General features: G+C 36.4%; 1 pseudogene; it reads right to left on the bottom strand.

The window, feature by feature from the left end:
• The window catches only part of LOC109562442 (abl interactor 1-like), a 170,192-nt pseudogene extending 147,273 nt beyond the window's left edge, over positions 1 to 22,919 (bottom strand).
• Between the last annotated feature and the right edge of the window lie 739 nt (positions 22,920 to 23,658).

Raw genomic sequence — 23,658 nt, 5'->3', positions numbered from 1 at the left:
AAAAAATCTCTAAAAAGACAAAAGTAAAAAATAAAATCCACAGTTCCACTTACCAACTAAACTGTATTTGACATATTTCTTTCAAGTGTTTTTATTTATAAATTTTATCCAGCTATGCTTATACATATATATATATATAAACACAAATGTATATTTCACATGCCTTCAAAAATGAAAGACAATTTTAATCAGCTTTTTTTTTTTTTCCTGAGGGGCTCAAATAATTTTTCTTAATCTTATAATTCAATATTTTTTAATCATTTGTTCTATATATAGTGCAAAGAACAAAGGACTGAAAGCAATTTTTCAACTCGTTTTTTCCAGCGGTACCAGTATGACATTGCTGAAAATAAGTGACACTCTTAGAGTCCCAGTAAAACTTGCCTCTCCCTCTGTGTACATGTGGGCTTCCCTAGTAGCTCATATGGTAAAGAATCTGCCTGCAATGGAGAAGACCTATGTTCAAACCTGAGTGAGGAAGATCCCCTGGAGAAGGGAATGGCAACCCGCTCCTGTATTTTTACCTGGAGAATTCCATGGACAGAAGAGCCTGGCAGTCTACAGTCCATGGGGTTGCAAAGAGTGGGGCATGACTGAGCAACAAACACTTCCACTTCCACATGTACATAATTATACAACACACGTATCTATAAGTAATAGAAGGGTCACAGAAAACTTATCTGATGAGCAACTTCACATAGTACCACAAGGAAGGCTTCATTACAACAATTTAAAAGTCTTCAGTGGCAGGACACAGATATTCCTAAGACATGGCTTTTTTTTTTTACATCAATCATATTAAAATGATTTACTACTAATAAGTGCTAGAAAAGATTTTAACCACAGTGAAGCAGTGTTTCTAAGCTCCAAAAACAAAACAAAACAAAACAAAACCCGCAAAAGCTCTGATAATCCGTTAGTCCTAGGCATTGTCAACAAGTATAAAGAATTTAAATGAAGAGTCAGTTAGCTGTTGAACTCAACCTTAGCTTCCTCCCACCTATCTTATGGCACAATAACTAACCTAATACAAAATTATAAAATTTCACCACCCATCTTTTCAGATTAAGATCTTAGAGGAGAACTCTAATTTTATCCTGATTAAGAGCAAATTCTCCTAAGAAAATCTTGCAAATATTTTGGAGAATACACCAGAAAAAGACCAGTTTTTCTTCTCAAGAAAGAATATGTTAGTAGAAAATCCCAATATAAGAATGTGTGAAAATTATTCATATGTAGAATTAAACTTTAAAAGTGATAAATTAAGCTTAGGCAAGAGGAAATGTAGGACTAGATTATTAAGAATTATTTATTATAGGAAAGAAATGTCAATCTTTATATTCTTTTCCAAAAAACATGAAATTTAAGTAAACACCTCTACATGAAATCAAGAGAGAGTGATAGATCTGTATCACATCCTTCTTTTTCTGTTCCTATACCTGTATCTATACCTTCCTTCCCCTTTCTCTTTATGATCCTAAAGAATTAAGAACTAAAAAAACAGAAACAATTCCATTTACCATTGCAGCGAAAATAATAAAACACTTAGGAATATATCTACCTAAAGAAACTAAAGACCTATATATAGAAAATTATAAAACACTGGTGAAAGAAATCAAAAAGGACACTAATAGATGGAGAAATATACCATGTTCATGGATCAGAGGAATCAATATAGTGAAAATGAGTATACTACCCAAAGCAATCTATAGATTCAATGCAATCCCTATCAAGCTACCAATGGTATTTTTCACAGAGCTAGAACAAATAATTTCACAATTTGTATGGAAATACAAAAAACCTCAAATAGCCAAAGCAATCCTGAGAAAGAAGAATGGAACTGGAGCAATCAACCTGCCTGACTTCAGGCTCTACTACAAAGCCACAGTCATCAAGACAGTATGGTACTGGCACAAAGACAGAAATATAGATCAATGAAACAAAATAGAAAGCCCAGAGATAAATCCACACACCTATGGATACCTTATCTTTGACAAAGGAAGCAAGAATATACAATAGAGAAAAGACAATCTCTTTAACAAGTGGTGCTGGGAAAACTGGTCAACCACTTATAAAAGAATGAAACTAGAACACTTTCTAATACCATACAAGGTGAAAAGACAGCCTTCAGAATGGGAGAAAATAATAGCAAATGAAGCAACTGACAAACAACTAATCTCAAAAATATACAAGCAACTCCTACAGCTCAATTCCAGAAAAATAAGCAACCCAATCAAAAAATGGGCCAAAGAATTAAACAGACATTTCTGCAAAGAAGACATACAGATGGCTAACAAACACATGAAAAGATGCTCAACATCACTCATTATCAGAGAAGTGCAAATCAAAACCACACTGAGGTACCATTTCACACCAGTCAGAATGGCTGCGATCCAAAAGTCTACAAGCAATAAATGCTGGAGAGGGTGTGGAGAAAAGGGAACCCTCTTACACTATTGGTGGGAATGCAAACTAGTACAGCCACTATGGACAACAGTGTGGAGATTCCTTAAAAGACTGGAAAAAGAACTGCCTTATGATCCAGCAATCCCACTGCTGGGCATACATACCGAGGAAACCAGAATTGAAAGAGACACATGTACCCCAGTGTTCATCACAGCACTGTTTATAATAGCCAGGACATGGAAGCAACCTAGATGTCCATCAGCAGACGAATGGATAAGAAAGCTGTGGCATATTACTCAGCCATTAAAAAGAATACATTTGAATCAGTTCTAATGATGCAGATGAAACTGGAGCCTATTATACAGAGTGAAGTAAGCCAGAAAGTAAAACCCCAATACAGTATACTAATGCATATATACGGAATTTAGAAAGACGGTAATGATAACCCTGTATGCGAGAGAACAAAAGAGACACAGATGTATAGAACAGTCTTTTGGACTCTGTGGGAGAAGGAGAGGGTGGGATGATTTGGGAGAATAGCATTGAAACATGTGTAATATTATATAAGAAACGAATCGCCAGTCCAGGTTTGATGCAGGATACAGGATGCTTGGGGCTGGTGCACTGGGATGACCCAGAGGGATGGTACGGGAGGGTGGGGGGTTCAGGATGGGGAACACGTGTACACCCGTGGCGGATTCATGTTGATGTGTGGCAAAACCAATACAATATTGTAAAGTAATTAACCTCCAATTAAAATAAAAACTAAGGGTGATTCCATCGCTGTCGTTACGTAATGGATGGTGGCGTCGGGAGGCCCTTAGGACCTGGAGGCTCTCTCCGAGATGGAAAAAAGGGTTGCCCATTATCCATATCAGTGGTATTTAAAAAAATAAATAAATAAATAAAATAAAATAAAATAAAAACTAATAAAATAATAAATAAAAAAGAAAACAAACAAAAAAGAAAACAAAAACAATAACTTAAAGGTATTAACTTCAAAAATGTTATAGAAAAGGAATGTGCTATAGAAAATGTATAAAATAATAATGAAGAAAATATGAGAAATTTTAAACAAAGGACAAAGAGGCAAATTCATTTAAAAAGAGTAAATTATAAAGTTTTGACAATGTAGGTTCCACACTTGGTTAATAAGTGTAGAGATAGAGAATAAATTGGAGGCAGATTGGAAATTGTAGTAATAAAACACTGTCTTAGCTGAAGAAAAGCCTCTTTGTGAAATTTAGATATCATATTGACTTGATATTTTTATAGAAGATAAGTTGACATGTGGTAGAATATTTTTTTCTTTTTCCTTTTAGTTTTTTTTTGTTTTTTTTTAAACATCTTGTATTTATATTTTGAAAATAAAGAACCCTATGCACCCTAAAGTAAAAAATTAATAATTAAGGTTATTTACTAAAAGGAATAGAATTAGGCCATTTATGGAATTTTCACTTTCGTGCATTGGAGAAGGAAATGGCAATCCACTCCCGTGTTCTTGCCTGGAGAATCCTAGGGAGGGCGGAGCCTGGTGGGCTGCCATCTATGGGGTCTCACAGAGTCAGACATGACTGAAGCTACTTAGCAGCAGCAGCAGATGGAATTATTATCTAAAATATTGAATCCTAGTAGATATATAACAATTATAAAATTTTATAGTAAATGAAATGGACCTGCAATTTCTTTAATTATCTAGCTTGTCTTTTATTTACCAAGAAAACTGAAAGCCATTCCCAGACATGCAAGGGCTCAAAGGAATGTCAACTATGATTTTTTCCTAAAACACTTATTCAGAATATATTCTAAATCATAAGTTCCATAGAGACAGTGCCAGGATAAGTAGTCAGGTAGTTAGTGGAAAAATAACAACAGATGGATAGATAGACACACAGACAGACAGACAGAAAGGGGCCAAAGAGACACTAAATAACCAAAGGCAAAGGTGATAATATACATTCTGGAAGACCAGGTCTGCTTAAAAAAAAAAAAAAAACAACAACTGAATATTAAAAGGTGACTAAGGATTGTCACAAAGAGGAGTCTATAGTTCAAAAAGGAAACAAAAGGAAATTACATGAAACCTAATACACCCAATAAGCATTCTCCAGTCAGTCTCTTGGTTTGTTCTTAGCATCAGCTCTGAGTCAAAGGAAAACATCTGAGTCCCGCCAATGACTATGTTGCAAAGACTGGGAAACATAAAAATGTGACTGTAGATGACAAGTGGCCTTATTGTAAAATGAGGCTAATAAAATGAAGGGAAAAGATGATAAAGATTTTACTGCATACTAGACTAGAAGAAAATCTGATATGGAATGAAAAGATATTGCCAAGGCTGAAAAATACAGGGAAAAAAAGTAGGTGGAAGAAATGATAGGTGAGGAAAATAGTAAGAAGATAAAGATGACACGAACTCAGTTGGTTCTAGTGCATTCTTTTTCCTATGTATAACCTCATCCTGTTAAAATAAAATGAAACACAGAAATGCAAATCTGTCTAAAATATACGTATTTATCACATTACTGGATGTGTCTTTAAATAGTTCCAGTCTGGTGGTATATTAAGTAGCTTCTTACCTTGCCTTGTAGAGTATATGGGTGTGAAATGGTGTGGACATTTGCAACATCTCCTGTTGATGAATAGTAAACAACACAAATCATATGTGAAGATTTTTGTTTTTCATTTTTAGTTGTGTTTGAAGCAATTTATTCAGTTAATGCTATTTTGCTACCTGAATATTATTCTGTGATTGTGGTGGAGCTATTATGCTGACATGCTGAATTATTTAAGTACAGTTTTACAGGAGAGAACACAATCTAAGAAATGTTAGGAATAAAAGATAATAGGAATAAAAATGACTGTTTACAATAGCTACGACATGGAAGCAACCTAGATGTCCATTGGCAGATGAATGGATAAGAAAGTGTGGTACATATACACAATGGAATATTACTTAGCTATCAAAAAGAATGCATTTGAATCAGTTCTAATGAGGTGGATGAAACTGGAGCCTATGTAAGTGAAGTAAGTGAAGTAAGTCAGAAAGAAAAACACCAATATAGTATATTAATGCATATATATGGAATTTAGAAAGATGATAACGACGACCCCATATGCAAGACAGCAAAAGAGACATAAAGAACAGACTTTTAGACTCTGGGAGAAGTGAGGGTGGGATGATTTGAGAGACTAGCATTGAAACATGTATATTACCATATGTGAAATAGATCACCAGTCCAAGTTCGATGCAGGAAAACAGGGCACTCAAAGCTGGTGCACTGAGACAACCCAGAGGGACGGGTGGGAAGGGAGGTGGGAGGGGGGTTCGGGATGCGGAACACATCATGCTGATTCATGTCAGTGTATGGCAAAAACCACTACAATATTGTAAAGCAGTTAGCCTCCAATTAAAATAAATAAATGAGTTTTAAAAAATGATAGGAGTAAGCATGAAGTCTATGGACAAGGTTCTAATACAAATTGTGTTTCTCTTTTGCTGTAGGTAATTACTTCAACTCTCTAAGCCAAAGAACATTACTTGCATACTACCAGGGAAGCCCATTACTTGTAAAACAGGCCTAATAATTTTATCATCTAAAAAAATACTTAAATGACATAATGCATACAAAGATTTTAAACAGAGCAAATTACAAGCAATCAATGAGCATAGTTATTATAACATCACAGTTAATTATTTCTAATATAATTGTGTTTCTATAATAGCTTGTTTAAAAAATTAAATATCATTAAACATTAGAATAAAGAGAACATGTATATGCTTTAATTATTAGTTCAGAGATGCCTTTCAAAGCATAAAATTATTAGCATTGTCATCATTAACAATATAAATTATTAACATACTGAACATCATATGTCAAAAAGCTTCTTAACCAAGAATGGTGCAAAATGTATCATCAGAACAGCATCTGAAATATCAATTCATAAAATAAAAGTTCATCCAACAACTTGGAGGAAAATGAGTTATTTCTCTCCAAGTGCAATGTAAATACACATCATCAGTTCTGGAAAGTGTACTGTTTGCCTCAAAGATCTAAGGAACTCATATTTCCTGAAAGATTTACAGTGTTATTTACTTAAAGTATTCATTTACATTCTAGCCACTGTAGACTCTGTGACATTTGGATGGAGAAATAAAAATAAATATTACTTTTTTTCTTCTGAAAGATTAAATATACTTTTTCATTACATTAATTCTTCCAAAATTCATGCAAATTGAAATGTGCAAAAGGTGTCAAGCTATAATATAAAAATACACAACTTGCATAACTAGGAATTATTCAGCCTCCCACTGATTTTTCACCCTGCTGCCCAGTCAACCTTATTTCTACTCAGTTCTAGCTTTTGCTCATCATACAAAACTTCCATTTTAATTTAATTAGGAGGCAGCTTTACTTTAGTAGGAAAAAAAAAAAAAACAGGTAATATGAAATCATGTCGGTGTTACTTTTAATAGCACTTTTTTCTCATAAAAGTTTTGTGCACTGAGAATGCTACTCCTGGCTTGAGTTCCCTCACTACGTTTCTCATACTCAAGTCTCAGATTGCACAAAGTAGTTACTAAGGGCACTGCCTCTGGGATCAGTCTGCCTCTAAAAGCTGTGTAAATTTAGAGAGTCTCTGAGCCTCAGGGCAAAATTCTAGAAATGGAAGATAAGGATAGTCTTTATTTCATGTGATCTTCTGTGGTTTAAATGAAATGAATTCATTTAATGCTTTTAACTGAGCCCCTGGCACCCACTGAACAAGATATAAACACTAGTTAGTATTATGGTAAGGTTTTTATACTCAATAAATGAAATTATGTGTTTTATTTCCCACTTTCTCTCATTCATCCCAGAATTTGTGGAAGAAATATTCCCATTATAGTTTCCCATGTTAACTTCATTTCATTTCAGTTTTTTCACTATTCCAGACCCCAGAATCTTGTGCTTATCATTCACTTTTATATACCCAACACCTGCTACAAATCATCACACACAGTAGGCACCAAACACATATTAATTGTAATAGTTTTGGCACTTTTGAGTAGCTCTGCTTACATATGGCAGCTTTTATTATTCCAGTATTTCTGTTTGTAATTTTCATGAGAGTTGGTACATATTCAAAATTTAATTCTCCATGGTCTCTAGACAACTCTACCAAAATGATGGTAAATAAATTGTGATGATTAACTGGTTAGCAAATGAATATTTATGTTTTAATACTTCTTAGGAGTGCTTTAAAAATCCTTTTTGCTTTTTAAAACATATTTTGTGATTTTATGCTTTGAATGATTAAATTTATCTCCTGGGAGCTACATTGCATCAAAACCCTGAAATAACTGTTCATCTCACACAAGAATAGAGTTATTTATTGTGTTATCTAAGATACTAAATTTTTAGTAATGTAATAATTATTTAAGGAAATAAGTAAGCATTAGACTATACGATTTAGTTTGGTGATTTGATTCAGATTTGGACTTTAACACAGTGAAAGGTAAGAATTAGGGAATGTGCTATCCAATAGGATACGCTGAGGATCATTTACAGCCTTTGTCTCTCATTATCCCCATGAAAGTGCTTTTTATTTTTATTCTCCCTTCTCACTCCCTTCATTTTTCTAGTTCACTATCCTTACTCATGCACACTTACTTCCTTACATCAAGTCAGATGTGAAAATACCAACAATCTGTGCGGTGCAGAAAGGACCTCTACAGAAAGGGGATCCAAATGAAATAGCATAAGTTGTCTTGAAGTCTGAAGGTAAAATCTATTTATTGTCTTATTATAGAATATCCTACTCCCAGGGTATTTGGATTTGAGCTACGTTAACTAGGGGAGGAGAAAACTAGCAGGACAATTTGTGAGCACTTTTTTTTTTTTCATTAAAATGAGGCATTTTAGGAGAATGTCTCCATGTTCTGCAGAGTTGATTAGGCTTCCTAGGATTTTGATTAAGAAATTCTGATTCCTATAATAATAACTTTAAGAAGTTATGTTTTCTGCAATAACTGGATAAAAATAGTTATCATACCAATTATAATTTAGAAATATACTATTTGAATAATGATATACTGTCTTTAAAATGTAAAGCTATTTCCTGAAAACTGATTTACCTTTTGAAGGCCTGTACTAGGGATGCTATCCAATTTATTTTCAATTCATAATTTCTTTAAAACTCCACTAATAAATTATCATTCCTATAAAAGGAATCTGGCATATGACATATACTGCTATAAAATACAGATATATTAGAATACTCTGAGAGAGAGAGATCACCTGGCCACTTGCCAGGAGGGAGAAAGCCTAACCTTGAAGCTTGGAAAGAATAAAGAGAATTGGCCAGAGACCAATTGGCCCACTGTAGAATTCAGGCAAAGAATGACCATATCTTAATACGTATGTGTATGTGCCAAGTCTCTTAGGTCATGTCTAACTCTTTGAGACACTATGGGCAGTAGCCCACCAGTCTCCTCTGCTGTAAGATTCTCCAGGCAAGAATATTGGAGTGGGTTGTGTCCTCCTCCAGGGATCTTCCTCACCCAGGGATTGAGCCCATGTCTTCTGCAGCTACCTGCATTGCAGGCAGATTTTTTTTTTTTTAACCACTGAGCCACCAAGGAAGCCCATTGTTGTTCAGTTGCTAAGTCATGTCTGATTCTTTGCAACCCCATGGACTGCAGCACACCCGGCTCCCCTGTCCCTTACAACCTCCTGGAATTTGCTCAAACTCCTGTTCATTGAGTCGGTGATGCCATCCAACCATCTCATCCTCTGTTATGCCTTCTTCTCCTTCTTCTTTCCCAGCATCAGGGTCTTTTCCAGTGAGTGGGCCCTTCACTTAGAGTGGCCAAAATATTGGAGCTTCAGCGTCAGTTCTTCCAATGAATATTCAGGGTTGATTTCCTTTAGGATTGACTGGTTTGACCACCTTGCTGTCCAAGGAGAAGTGCATATCTTAATATAATTTAGTAAAAGTAGGAGGGAGATGTTGATGGTTATAAAATAGAGATGTTTAAAAATAGAGCCTGTAATATTGAGTCACTTTCTGGATCTGATTGTAGAGGAGGCTCAGCTCCACTGAGTCACTCACCAAATGCGTGATCATGCCAGTCCAAGCCAGAAACCGCCATTGACATGATCTGCCCAAGATGCCAGGGGCAGGTGTCAATAGGGAGCAAGTAGGCAGAATTAAGGGACCTCAAGATTAGGGGAACAGGTAGCTGAGAACTTGTCAGAGGAGGCAGAGAGGTAGCAGAAGAAAGACCCTTGGTGCTTAGGCTTTAAGCCCCAGGTGCTTATTCCATCATTTAATTGGATTTCACTTACAATAAAAATTCAAAGAGAAAATCAATAAGAATTATGCTCAGGAATAACATTCCAAGATGACAACTGCAAGTTGTCAAGTTGTCCAAGTTAGGGGGCCCCTCTGAGTTTGGGACCCTATGCAACCATTCCAGGCACATTAATGTGAATCGCTGATGCTGAACAGTGTTTCAGGCAATATAATACTGATTAAAAAAAAAAGCAAAAATGCTCAGCACGAAGTTTATATTTTAGTCGTGAGAACAAAATGGATACATATTATGTTAGAGGATGGAAAGTTCTATAACGAAAAATAAATCAAGGAAGGAAGGATATGGAATGATGGGAGTAGCAATTTTAAATAAGTTGGTAAACGAAAAGGTCCCCCTGAGCAGTTGCTGCTGCTGCTAAGTTGCTTCAGTCGTATCCGACTCTGTGCGACCCCATAGACGGCAGCCCACCAGGCTCCCCCGTCCCAGGGATTCTCCAGGCAAGAACACTGGAGTGGGTTTCCATTTCCTTCTCCAATTCATGAAAGTGAAGTCGCTCAGTTGTGTCCAACTCTTAGTGACCCCATGGATTGCAGCCTCCCAGGCTCCTCCGTCCATGGGATTTTCCAGGCAAGAGTACTGGAGTGGGGTTCCATTGCCTTCCTGGAATGGGATATGAGATCATGCCATTGTTTTAACTCACATGAAGTACAGTGACTGATCAGGGAATAGACTTGGAGATATCCAGGCAACTGATATCTGTCCATACTTCTATGTCCCTCAAGAAGGGCTTCCTAGTTCCTTTTTCAGAGGACTCTGAAAAGAGTAAGAAGGGATATCAAATTTCACAGCAAAAATTGAAAACTTCATATTTAGCTACACATGTGTGATTCAAATGGGAAATTAAAGAGAGTTAGACTTCTTAATGAAATACAGTTCTCAGACCATGACCTACAAACTTATTCTGAACAAATGTCCTTCTCTATAGTAACAGATGCCAAGTTGTCACAAGCAGAAGACCATTCATCAATATTCCAGTCTAGAAATGTTAGTCAGTATTTGATAATGCTGTTTCCTTATAAAAAAATGTTTTCTTGACCATATCTATATTTATATCCACACTGTTAAGATAATTTAACATCTTAGTATTTATTTTACAATAAGCAAATTCAGACTTAATAATAGCTGCACCAACATCTAACAAACAGATTGTCAAATGGGATTATCAAATTCATAGCTACATCTATCTAAGTCTGTAGCTAAAGTAAATATTAACTTTACTAAAATTATAGTCTTTCTTGTAATCTCACAACAGAGAGGAGAGGAATGCCCTAATTTTGCTTGAATATTTTCTCTGTTATCTTCATTAACAGTCTTCAGAGATAAAGTCTTATTATCTCCTAAAGTAACACCATGCTGCTGCTGCTGCTAAGTCACTTCAATCATGTCTGACTCTGTGTGACCCCATAGATGGCGGTCCACCAGGCTCCCCCGTCCCTGGGATTCTCCAGGCAAGAACACTGGAGTGGGTTGCCATTTCCTTCTCCAATGCATGAAAGGGAAAAGTGAAAGTGAAGTCACTCAGTCGTTTCTGACTCTTCGAGACCCCATGGTCTGCAGCCTACCAGGCTCCTCCGTCCATGGGATTTTCCAAGCAAGAGTACTGGAGTGGGGTGCCATTGCCTTCTCCAAGTAACACCATAGGTAAGTTTAATTTAATATATTATCCCATATAATAGTTGTTTCTCAGGCTGTCTTTTATTCCTAGAGACACACTGTTCCCTCAATCCCAAATGGAAAATCCAAAACCCCAAAATGAACTAGGGGAATTCCTAATGTATAGGATGAATTTGTACAATTTTAATTCCCCCTCACTTTCCAGCTTTGCCATCTTGAGAAAAAACTTAATTGTTTTGTCATTAAAGAAAACATGTATAATTATGTTTGCTTTTTTTTATTGAATATAATGGTAATGTATGATCTTTCTCAAAAAGTTAAAAGAATGCAATAAAGAAGAAAAAAATTAAATTGTCCCTTTAACTCATAGTGAACTATTAGTAACATTTGGGTTATTTCCAGTCTTTTTTTTTTAATGATTATTGATAAAATTATTTTTTCCTGAAGTTCTCAAGCAATTAAATATGGGCCTCTGTGTCTAAAGTTTCATTGGCTCCCTCATGACACATGTGACTTAATACCTTGTTTGAGAAAAAGCTTTGAACAATGTGTTCCCTGAGACATTCATAAGCTGTTCTGAAAGTGAAATGAAGCTTTAAAAAAATAACCTGAAAGCCTAAAGGATGAATTTGTATTTCAAAAGAAGAGGCAAGAGCTCAAAACTCAGGAACAAATTAAAGCAATGATTTTTTTCCTGGTTTCTTGTGCTTTAAATATATGTTTCTAGGAAAGATCTACTTTCAACCATTGAGGCTGTGGCTTATGTAATAACGACCTTAAAACTGTGGCAGATTCATGTTGATATATGGCAAAACCAATACAATATTGTAAAGTTAAAAAATAAAATAAAATAAATTAAAAAAAAAACTGTGACTGAAATTATTTAGCCCAATTACTCTTCAGGGTTTCTACAATTAAGTGTACACAAAGGCTGTGTTAAAGACAAAAATAATCTCAGTCTAAGCAGGTAGTTTGAAACATCTCAAATGTTATCTCTTGGCTACCAGAACATACTGGAAAAAGTTGAGGTCTTACAGTTGTGGGATAAGTTCTAAATCTATTTTAAATATGAACCTCCAGGAGGTTCTGATACAGCTAGTATACAGGTCCACTTTAGGGAGCTACTGATTTAATCTAACTAGATTTTCTTTATAGTTCTTTTTATATTTTCATATCCATTCATAGTATAGTGAGTTGAGTCAAAATTTTAGATGCTGACTACTATGTTCGTGGTAATAGGATAATTTTTCAGACCGAGAAATATATAGCAAATATAAGAAAAGACCCAGGACTGGGTCAGTGATTTTCAAAAAAAACTTTATAGAGAAACAAACATTTTTAAAGTGCACATTTTGGGCTCTATTTCCAGAGATGGCAATTTTGTAGACATTGACTTGGTAATTTGCAACTTTAATAAATATCCAGGGCATTCATATATAGAACTTCTTTGAGAAACACTGGATTAAAGACTGTTGTTTGCTTTGGGTGATTAAAGACTGAGTCATGCTTGATATGTATTCATATTTAGCTCAGAATTATGTGAAAAATAAGAGTCAGACATGGCTGAGAAACACTTTCTTCTATATGAAAAATAACAATAAAGTAATAAATTACACACTTTTTATAATATCTGTTGCCATGTCAATTCCATACACTCTTGTACATGTAATTACACACAGATAGGGTGATGAGAGAGGCTACTTATATTAACACGTCTATGCACATGTATGTACATGGGCTTCCCAGGCGGTGCTAGTGGTAAAGAAGCCGCCTGCCAGTGCAGGAGACATGAGAGAAGTGGGTTTGATCCTTGGGTCAGGAAGTAGATCCCTGGGTCAGGAAGATCCCCTGGAGGAGGGCGTGGCAATCTACTCCAGTATTCTTATCTGGAGAATCCCGTGGACAGAGGAGCCTGGTGGGCCACAGTGCATAGGGTCACACAGAGTTGGACACGACTGAAGTGATTTGGCATGCATGTGTGTGTACAGAAAGAAGGAGAGAGGTGGGGACAGAGGGAGAGGGAATAGGCATGTTTTAACAAAATATTAAGGTTTTCCGGCTTTATAAAATTAGGCTATAACAGAATTTTTTCTTAAAAGATTTTTGCAAGTTTATTTGACTTCATTAATCTCTCCACTCAATCATACCAGATAAGAGGGTCCAGGGGAAGACTTTTAATTTTGTAAACAGGTCCCTGGAGGCAACCCTTGAAAAAAATAACTCTCAGATTGATTTTCCTATCATGTTTTGAAATAGCATTAATACTGATTGCCAAAGGAAGGTGGAATAAAAATGATAAATAGAATAGGCATGATTTTTTTTTTTTATAAAAGCCTTGATGATAATAAGTAAATTATTCTGCCCTAGTGCAGAATAATTTGAAGTAACTGTGAAAGCTAGAGTCCTACTTTGGGTCACTTTGTATAGTGTGCAATGGTCAAATGAAAGAAAAGCATATTGCCTAATAATACAAGTATATATATATATATATTTTTTTTTTAAGCTTTTAGAGAGATTACAGTGTTTTCTGGCATTTTGCAATTTCTCTAAAATGGCTTAGTATTTTTAATTTAGTGGATTATACTTGGCCTTTTACTATTAAGTAATAAATAAGAATCCTAAGCAACACAAGGGTAAACTAGAAAATATAAAAGCTGCATTGCTGTGTCTTCATCTTCCAATCTCCTCCAGAGACAGTTTTCTGTGCTTCCTTGCTCTGACTTCCCTGAACAAAGCAATGTTAGAAAGTGACTCATAATACTGAGCACTCCAAAAGTCAAAGGCATGACAGGCTTAAAATGGAATCACAAAAGGAGCGTTTACAACTTTTTCTTTAATACTTGTGATTGCATTTAGAATTGTAAATGAAAACACTATAGATTCATATGTTAAGTAAAATTACAAGACATTTTTATGAAAACCACTTACTCTTTCTCACTATTTATTTCTCTTCCTCAGAGGCCACCCCTTTCAACTCCTTTTACTGATCATTTGTTATATAGCTACATATTTCTAAATAATATATTTAGCCTGTTAGTTCTTGTTTTTCAGTTTTTAAAAATATCCAGTATGGATTTAACTGATCTCTTACATCACAAACCCCACTATACACTTCTCATCCCTCCATCTTCCCAGTAGAGTAACATAATATTTGTTAAAGTCAATGAGTGGTGTCAATGTCATTATACTGTAAATAAAACAACTGCTGAAGTATACTGTGATTTCATTTTCTTTTGTATATAGAAGTAATAGTTTGCTTGAAGTAATAGTTACTTTTATTCTGTTTGCTTTGTTCTTTGTATCTTAATGTATCAATAACTGATTCCCAAATTATCTAGAGACTGTCATGCAGAATGAAGTAAGTTCAGAAAGAGAAAAACAAATATCATATGATATTGCTAATGTATGGAATCTAGAAAAATGATACCAATGAATTTATTTGCAAAGCAGAAATAGAGACACAGAGGTAGAGAACAAACAAATGGATACTAAGGGCGGAAGTGAGGTGGGATGAATTGGGACTGACATATATACACTGCTATGTATAAAATAGATAACTAATGAGAAGGTACTGTATAGTACAGGAAACACAATGCTCTGTGCTGACCTAAATGGGGAGGAAATCCAAAAAAGAGGTTATGTATGTATGTATGTACATATATATATGTACATATACATACATATATGTATGTATATGTGTAACTGATTCACTTTGCAGAAGAAACTAACACAGCATTGTAGAGCAACTATAGTCCAATACAAATTAATTTTAAAAAAAAAGATTGGGGGCCTTATTTAACTGCTTCAGGGCCTTTCCTCATTGCTTTTTTCTGAAATAGCACTTTCAGAATGTAAGAGATCATGGTCAGATTAGTAAGAGTAAACTATAAAGCAACAGCTTGAAAAGTACAATGAAGAAAAGTAGGACCTATACCAGTGGGATTTTGTCTGGGATCCTCAAGCAACTATGTATTGGATATGAGTCAGCACTGGTTTGTTGTGGGAATTAAAGCTATTAACCAAGAATATTATTAGTGACATTAAATGGAAGAACTAAACTGGGAAGCAGAAACTCTGAAGTATCACCCTTCCTCAAGTTTTTTCATAGACTGTCAAAGTAGGATAACTTTCCCCGAATACAAGTCTGTAACATGTCTTTCCGCTACTACTAGAATTGCCAAACAACTGAATTTACTGGTTAGGATTTTGGTTGCAGTAAGATAAGTTGCAGCACCCTTATGAAGTGATGGGAAAAATTAAAATGAAAATTGTGTATTTACTCTTTATAGTCTACCTTTTGTTTGGCTCAAATTGTTTCAGCTTTGTCTAACTACTAAGCCACAAAAGCTACAAAGGCCAAATCAAGACAGAATTTCTCTTCCATATAAAAATCTCTGATATGGGCAGTGCAGGGTTGGTATGAGCATTGTCAAGGAGATGGAGTTCTTCCTATCAGGCTGCTGCCACAGCCTTGTTTGGTACCTGTGCCCAAGTGTACTTCATGGTACAAGAGAGCTTCTGGAGCTGTGTCCACCACACCCAAATTCAGGCAACAGGATAGAGGAAGAACAGAAGAATAGACACCATTAGTCAACACCTGTGGCTCCCTCATACAATACTGGCTCATATTTTACCTCAATATTATATTCAGATGCAAGAGAATGGGAAGTGTTGTCATTTAGCTGAGAATATTGAGTGGATGCATGCACACATGTGTGAGAAACTCCTTCAGTTGTGTCCAACTCCCATGACCCATAGCCTACCAGACTCCTCTGTCCATGGGATTCTCCAGGGAAGAATATTGGAGTACATCACCATGCCCTCCTCCAGGGGGTCCTACCCAGGGATCAAACCCATATCTCTAACGTCTCCTGCATTGGCAGGCAGGTTCTTTACCACTGGTGCCACCAGGGAAGCCCACCAGAATACTGAGTACTCAAGTAATTCTCAGGTCTGCTCCTGAAGAAGAGGGAGGAAATAGGTCTTGTGCAGCAATTATCAGTCTCTGAAAATGTTTGCTGTTTTTCCCCTTGCTAACACATAGGTTGGACATGAATTTGAACAAACTCCAGGAAATAGCGTAGGACAGAGGAGGCCGGTGGGCTACGTCCATGGGGTCACAAAGAGTTGGGCATCACTTAGCTATTGAACAACAACAAAACACATAAGCCTCCCTATCTTTGTCCTGCTGTTTTGTCTCTCTATGGCTTCCCTTTCCTGGTTGTTACCTACATGTCCTTTTAATTTCCTTACCTAAATATAATATAAAACCAAAACTTCTATTTCCTCCTCCAGAAGATCTTCCTGAACCCAGGGATCGAACCTGTATCTCTTATGTCTCCTGCATTAGCAGACGGGTTCTTTACCTCCAGCATCACCTGGGAAGCCCTGTGAAAAAATACGTTCTTTATATTCATTTTATTCAATATAATTAATTTTATGTTTTTTTTTTCATACATGATATTATACATGTTTTAATGCCATTCTTCCAAATCTTCCCACCCTCTCCCTCTCCAACAGAGTCCATAAGACTGTTCTATACATCAGTGTCTCTTTTGCTGTCTCGTACACAGGGTTATTGTTACCATGTTTACACTAGTTTTGAAAGTGGCAAGACTGATTATTTATTTTCTTCTAAAGAAATTGACAGAACCCTGATGCCTTTGATTTATTTAATCCACCTCCCACTCATACACCTTTCAGTTGGGCTAGTTATGAAATAAAGAAAAATTCTTTTCTGATAATATGGTAAGAAATACCTGGTATCCTCGCCTTCATCCTTTCAGCATAAAACTTATTCCCTGTGTCCATAGATAGGGGTCTTCTTTGTTCTTTAAAAGTGTTAGTTCGTGTTAATGACTTCCAACAGTGAATCATATGTTGCATAAAGTGCATCTTTTCATTCTTGAGCTTTATATGTATGATTATATTCATGTATTAATTATGTGCTACCAAAAATATCTTGTAATAATTATAAGGACTGTGGAGCAATAATATATTATTTTCAATTTCAGAGGGAAGAAAAACAAATGTTGTGTTATTTTCATCATAACAGTTAAAGATTAGCAGCTGAGAAACTCATCTTTCCCTAGAGCTGTGGTCATCAACTAGAGTGTACATAAAACTTACTTAGAATCCTAAAATTCCAGATTCACTGGCTTCATCCTTAGAGACTCTGATTCAATAAATATAATATGGAGTCCAGGAAACTGAGTTTTAAAAACAATCCATCATAAGCAAAATGCCAAATGTGACCTAAGAATAAGTAGAGGTCATAGATGAGAGGGAACTTTCCTCAGGCTATAAAGATAAAACCCAAATAAACAGTAGAAAATGAAAAAGTTAATACATCCATATCAAAGCTTTCTGTTGTTCAAGAGTTTATCCCTGAAAGGGAGACTAATTATAATAGATAATACAAGGATTTTCCAGTTTTGAGATGTGATAATGAGAGAGGATGGATTCATTATGAGACTGCATTCAATGAGAAATGGAAACCACAATATTATGTAAAATGTCAGCAATTCTATATGAAATTTGGCAATGATTATAGTTTTAAACCAATCAAAACCTCAAAGCAAGCTATAATAAATACTACTATAAAGTAGGAACAATATAATGATTAGGTTGGCGACATTTTTTCCTTATCAGAACACTAAGAACTAACTTTTATACTATGTAAATGAAAATGTAGGTTTTAGACCTACTATGCTATATCATAATGAACAATTCCTCAAAACCACAGTTGTGCCAACCCCTTAATAAGGATGAAATTGTTAACTAACTCAAAGAGATTGAGATAACAATTAAATATGTCAATGTATGTAAAGTATGTAGTATAGTATCTACTGCAGGAAAGTCCAATATTTTTTATACCTATGACATACACTCATGTTGTTCAAAGCTCTGACTGACAAAAATGAGTCAACTCAAACAGTAAATGTTCATTGTTTATAGCTACTGGAGTCAAACATATAAACAATAACAATAAAAGCCAGGTATAGAAAGGCTTGCCTAAATCATGGACTAAGAATGTTTTATTCTGGAAGAATCTATATGCCCTTCAAGATACAAGCTATCTTTAAACAGTTCTTTGGAGTGAAAAGGATGTGGAAATGAATAATTACTGAAAATCCCCTGACAGTGAATTACCAATATTCTCCTCCCTACAGCTACACTTTGGAAATAATCAACTATTCCTCATTCATACAGGCTCCCCAGGTGGTGCTAGTGGTAAAGAAAGAAAAGAAAGTGAAAGTGAAGTCACTTAGTCCTGTCCGACTCTTTGAAACCCCATGGACTATAGCCTACCACGCGCCTCCATCCATGGGATTTTCCAGGAAGAGTACTAGAGTGGGTTGCCATTTCCTTCCCCAAAGGATCTTCCAGACCGAGGGACTGAACCCTGGGGTCTCCTGCATTGTAAGCAGACACTTTATCATCTGAGCCACCAGGGAAGTCCACCTGGTAACAAACCCACCTGCAATGCAGGAGGTAAGAGATGTGGGGTTGAACCCTAGATTGGGAAGATCCCCTGGAGGAGAAACTGGAAATGTACTCCAGTATTCTTGCCTGGAGAATCCCATGGATAGAGGAGCCTGGTGGGCTACCATCCATAGCGTCACATAGAGTTGGACATGACTGAAGTGACTATACACGCTTGCACTTAACACACTCATTCATGTATGTCATCTCCCCCCAGAAAAGCAAGACAGATTAAACTCTTTTCACAGGGAAATCCTCCACTTATGCATCTATTCATCTGATCTCCACCATGACCATGGGCTTGGTTGGATCTGAGAAATTAGCTGAGTTAACTCTACTGCTGAGGTCATTCCTGCCTGGCTACCTGGATTCATGAATAGGAGAGAGTGTCTATTATCTTACTTCATAGCTAAGCTGCATTTATAAATTGTCTAAATCTAGTTTATTTGCCTTCTTAAGCAGGTAAAAATTATCCTATTAACTTTCACATGATGTTTTATGATTGAATGCATCAATCAGTTAGTTGATAGAAGATGGCAAAAACTAGAATAGCAGAGCCTTCTGCGTTCATTCAGTGTATAACTAAATGTCACATAAAAATGAAATGGCAGTAATTGGCATCTCTCTGCTGGTAGCAACCAAATCTGTTTTCCAACCCAAATATCTCTTCTGAGTTTCAGATCAATGGACTGAGTTGCCTCTTAGACTACCAGACTCTAGTCTGACAAGTAACTCCTACTCAGTTAATCAACCAACCCTCCCCAAAATTATTCCTTACACATTGTGAAAGTCGCTCAGTCATGTCTGACTCTTTGTGTCCCCATGGAGACTCTTTGTGTCCCCATGGACTGTAGCCTTCCAGGCTTCTCTGTCCATGTAATTCTCCAGGCCAGAATAATGGAGTGGGTAGCTATTCCCTTCTCCATGGGGATCTTCCCAACTCAAGGATAGAACCCAGGTCTCCTGCATTGCAAACAGATTCTCGGATCATCTGAGCCACCAGGGAAGCCCAAAGGCATCACTACTATCAGTTAAAGAGCCCTATGCTCTTCCTTTCTGTCGACTTTAAATTCACACTGGCAGTCTTTAACTGTGGTCTGCAGGAGACACTGGAAACACTAGTTCCATCCTTGGGTCGGGAAGATCCTCTGAAGAAGGAAATGGCAACCCACTCCAGTATTCTTACCTGGAAAATCCCATAGACAGTGTTACAGTCCAAAGGGTTGCAAGGAGTCGGATATAGCTGAGTGACTAAGCACAGCACATCATCACTTCTTGCCCAGATTGCTAAAAGTGTCTCCCCAATTATTTCATTTTAATCTTTCCCCTACACAAATTTATATTCGAAGCCACCAGCAAAATGATTGTTTAAACAATTCTGTTATGTTCCTTCCTATATGTTACACCTTCCAGTGACCATCCATAGCAGAAAAGACAAAGGGCCATTGCCTTGACAATATACATTCTAGAATCCCTTTATGATCTTACTCTATCCTAAGTATACAGGACCATTTCTTGCCACTACTATCAAAGCTTGCCAATCAATGACCACCACACATCTGCAATCAAACAAATTTAGATTTATTTAACTTCTTACAAGGGAGAACACACATCAGAAGATCACTGAAGTGCCTCTGTAAAAGAGAGTTAGGAGGAGCTTTTTGTATTATTTGTATTCATGCTGAGAGATTTTAAGCAGGATTTAGAGACCTGTGGATTATTAGGTGTAGAATGCTGTCAGGTAGCAGGGACCAGTCACTGGGTATCTTCATAGATTTTATGTAGGAAGCAGAGTGCCAAAATCCCCTTCCATGGTGGCTCAGATGGTGAAGAATCTGCCTGCAGTGCAGGAGACCCAGGTTTGATCCCTGGATTGGGAAGATCCCCTGGAGAAGAGAATGGTGACTCACCCCAGTATTCTTGCCTGGAGAATTCCATGAACAGAGGAGTCTGGTGAGCTACATACAGTCCATGGGGTTTCCAAGAGTCAGACATGACTGAGTGACTAACACTGGATCCTAGATGGTGATGAAGTGTCCTTTTCTCTGTCTTACTCTCTTGTGGTCATGGAGTGGCCTCATCTGAGTAGTGATTGTATTCTAAGTTGTTTATGTTTAGTTGGAAACACTACCAACTTCGCTAGCCGCTTCTAGCCACGAGCTGCTGGCATCGTTTTTCATTTTCTCACTGTCCATGTCAAGTTCTACATCCTGGTTTACAAGACAGTATGCAGCCCCATGAAAGATGGATACTCTTCCTACTTTATGAATGTTGGCAGAAGCAGTTCTCAGAGCTTGAAAATCCTCAATTATACTTTTTCCAAGATTACCTCAAACTCATTCTTTAGAATTCTTTCTTTCCTCCTATGTGCAAGCACATGTGAATTAAAATATCAAAGAATTAAATGAATGCATTAATACTGATTTTTTAAAAGAAAACAAACCATATGAAAATTTAGTGGAATAAAGTGTACTTTCACTAATCCATTCACAAGCTACCTTATTCTTCCTCCAAGTTTCAAAAGGAGAATAAGATTGTTCTACTCAAGGTTAACACCTTGAAAACATTATAAAATGCCAACAGCATAGAGATTATTTCTCATTTTACTAGCAATGGGTATTCAACCAAAGGACCTAAAAGTTATTTATTTGAATTTCAGAGAGTTTTATAATATATTCAACAATATTGTTATGTTTATACTATATCTTTTCTAAAGACATAATTTAAAGGAAAATAGTTTTCTCAATTTACCTTATAGATAAGATTTTAAAAGAACTTATCTTGACTTTGAAATAAAATTCTCTAAGAACCTGTTAAAAAAATATTTTGTACTATATATTAAAAGCATTCCCACAAATTGTAATAGTCAGCCTATAAGCATTAGGACACACACTGTTACACATTTTAAAAAATCACTGAAGTACTACTAGCTATAGCACAAAACTGAAAATGTTTTGCAATGCATTCAACTCTTATGCAGAACCCTGTTCTATAATCAGTAAATCTTCATTACCACTTGCTGATTTAACCAGGATAATGCCATTTCGACAAACACTACAAGGATTTTGAAATAATAACAAGAATTATCATAACAATGTCACATATAGAGAATGAGCTATATTCTCTGAGTCCATTAACAGAACCTTTTTGGAAACTAAGAGGCTAAACGCAAATTAACAATAAAAAGTCAACTGAATCAGGCCTGGAAGAGTGCACATAGCTCATCTTCCACATATAAAAATCCAAACATAATATGAATAAAAAATAAGTCATATTTATCTAAAAATCTTACACAATAACAAGTACACTAGAAAGTCACTTGGGCAAAGTAAAGTACAATTTACACTTAAAAACACCAAGCATGCATTTAGGGAATTTAAACTAAACTTGAAACCACTTTGAACCAATCCTAGCTCAAATAAAAAACTATAATTACTACTAATAAAGCAAATATAACTATTACTAATAATTATACCAAATATCTAAAAGTATAGCATGTAAGGAAAAATCTAATTTAAATGTTAAAGACACTATCACAAAGTTAAAGGAAAAAAAGCAAAAGATAATATTAAAAAGAGGAAAGAGTTCCAGCAAGTCACCCACTCCTGCTCCTACCAGCCATCCTACAGGATATAGCAAGTGGAACATCCTGGAAGGGAGGAAGGTGGAGTTCCAACCTCCTTCCTGTTCAGCCTGACAAGACGGCTTGGTTGCCAAAGTAAACTTGTAATCCTCAGAGGTCCCAGGTGAGAGGAGAGGCGGGAGCAGTGCCCAAGGCTTCCCTCTGCATCTCCGGGCCAAGTTCGGCATCAACCCAGTACACTTCAATCCAAACTTCTCAGTGCGTGATACTCAAGGTGGAGTGAGCAGTGCTCCTGGAGGTAGCAGATACACTGCGTCTGGCAAAGTACCAAAGGGCTGATTCACAAGCAGGAACCTGATGAGACAGAGCTGAGGAAGATTCACCACGTGCTGCTGGAGGTGGACGTGTTGGAGGGCACCCTGCAGTACCCAGAGAGCAGATGCCTATTTGCAGTGCCTGCAGGATTCCCATCGTGAGGGATAAGAAACTGAGACATAAGCATGCCAGGCACCAGCTTTTCATTCCATGATCATGTATATCTTTATGTATAACCTATTTGCTAGTTCTAGGCAATGGCACCCCAATCCAGCACTCTTGCCTGGAAAATCCCATGGATTGAGGAGCCTGGTGTGCTGCAGTCTATGGGGTTGCGAAGGGTTGGACACAACTGAGCGACTTCCCTTTCACTTTTCACTTACATGCATTGGAGAAGGAAATGGCAACGACCTAGACGGAAACGACTTAGCAGTAGCAGCAGCAGCTTAATCCCCAACTCTTGACCCAGTGACATTCAAACACAATGTTCTTGAGTTCAGCAGTACATTTTTCCTCATTTACAGGCCAAAAACCAGGAAAGGAATAAAAGAGTAACTCTTACACCTAGGCATTAATGAATTAACTAGAATGTAAAAAACAGAGAACTTTAACTCAAAACACAGATACATACAAGCTACTAGTAAGCAATTAATATGGCAAAATTTTTCTCTGAGACAAACTAATAATAACAGGCAGAGGTTAACAAAAAAAAAAAAAAATCAAAACTGAACCAGCTGATGGTGGTTATCCAAAGAAGAATTTATATTCAACTTTGAATTTACCTAAAGAAGAATCAATCCCGTGTCAATTTGAACATTATTCAGAAGATGTACAAATCATTTGAAACAGAATAAAACCTTCCTCAGACAGTAATCACTCATAAAATTATAATTGC

Source organism: Bos indicus, chromosome 8 (genome assembly GCF_029378745.1).
Source record: "Bos indicus isolate NIAB-ARS_2022 breed Sahiwal x Tharparkar chromosome 8, NIAB-ARS_B.indTharparkar_mat_pri_1.0, whole genome shotgun sequence".
Lineage (NCBI taxonomy): Eukaryota > Metazoa > Chordata > Mammalia > Artiodactyla > Bovidae > Bos > Bos indicus.
Note: the sequence above shows the minus strand (reverse complement) of the source record. Positions and strands in the feature narration are given on the sequence as shown.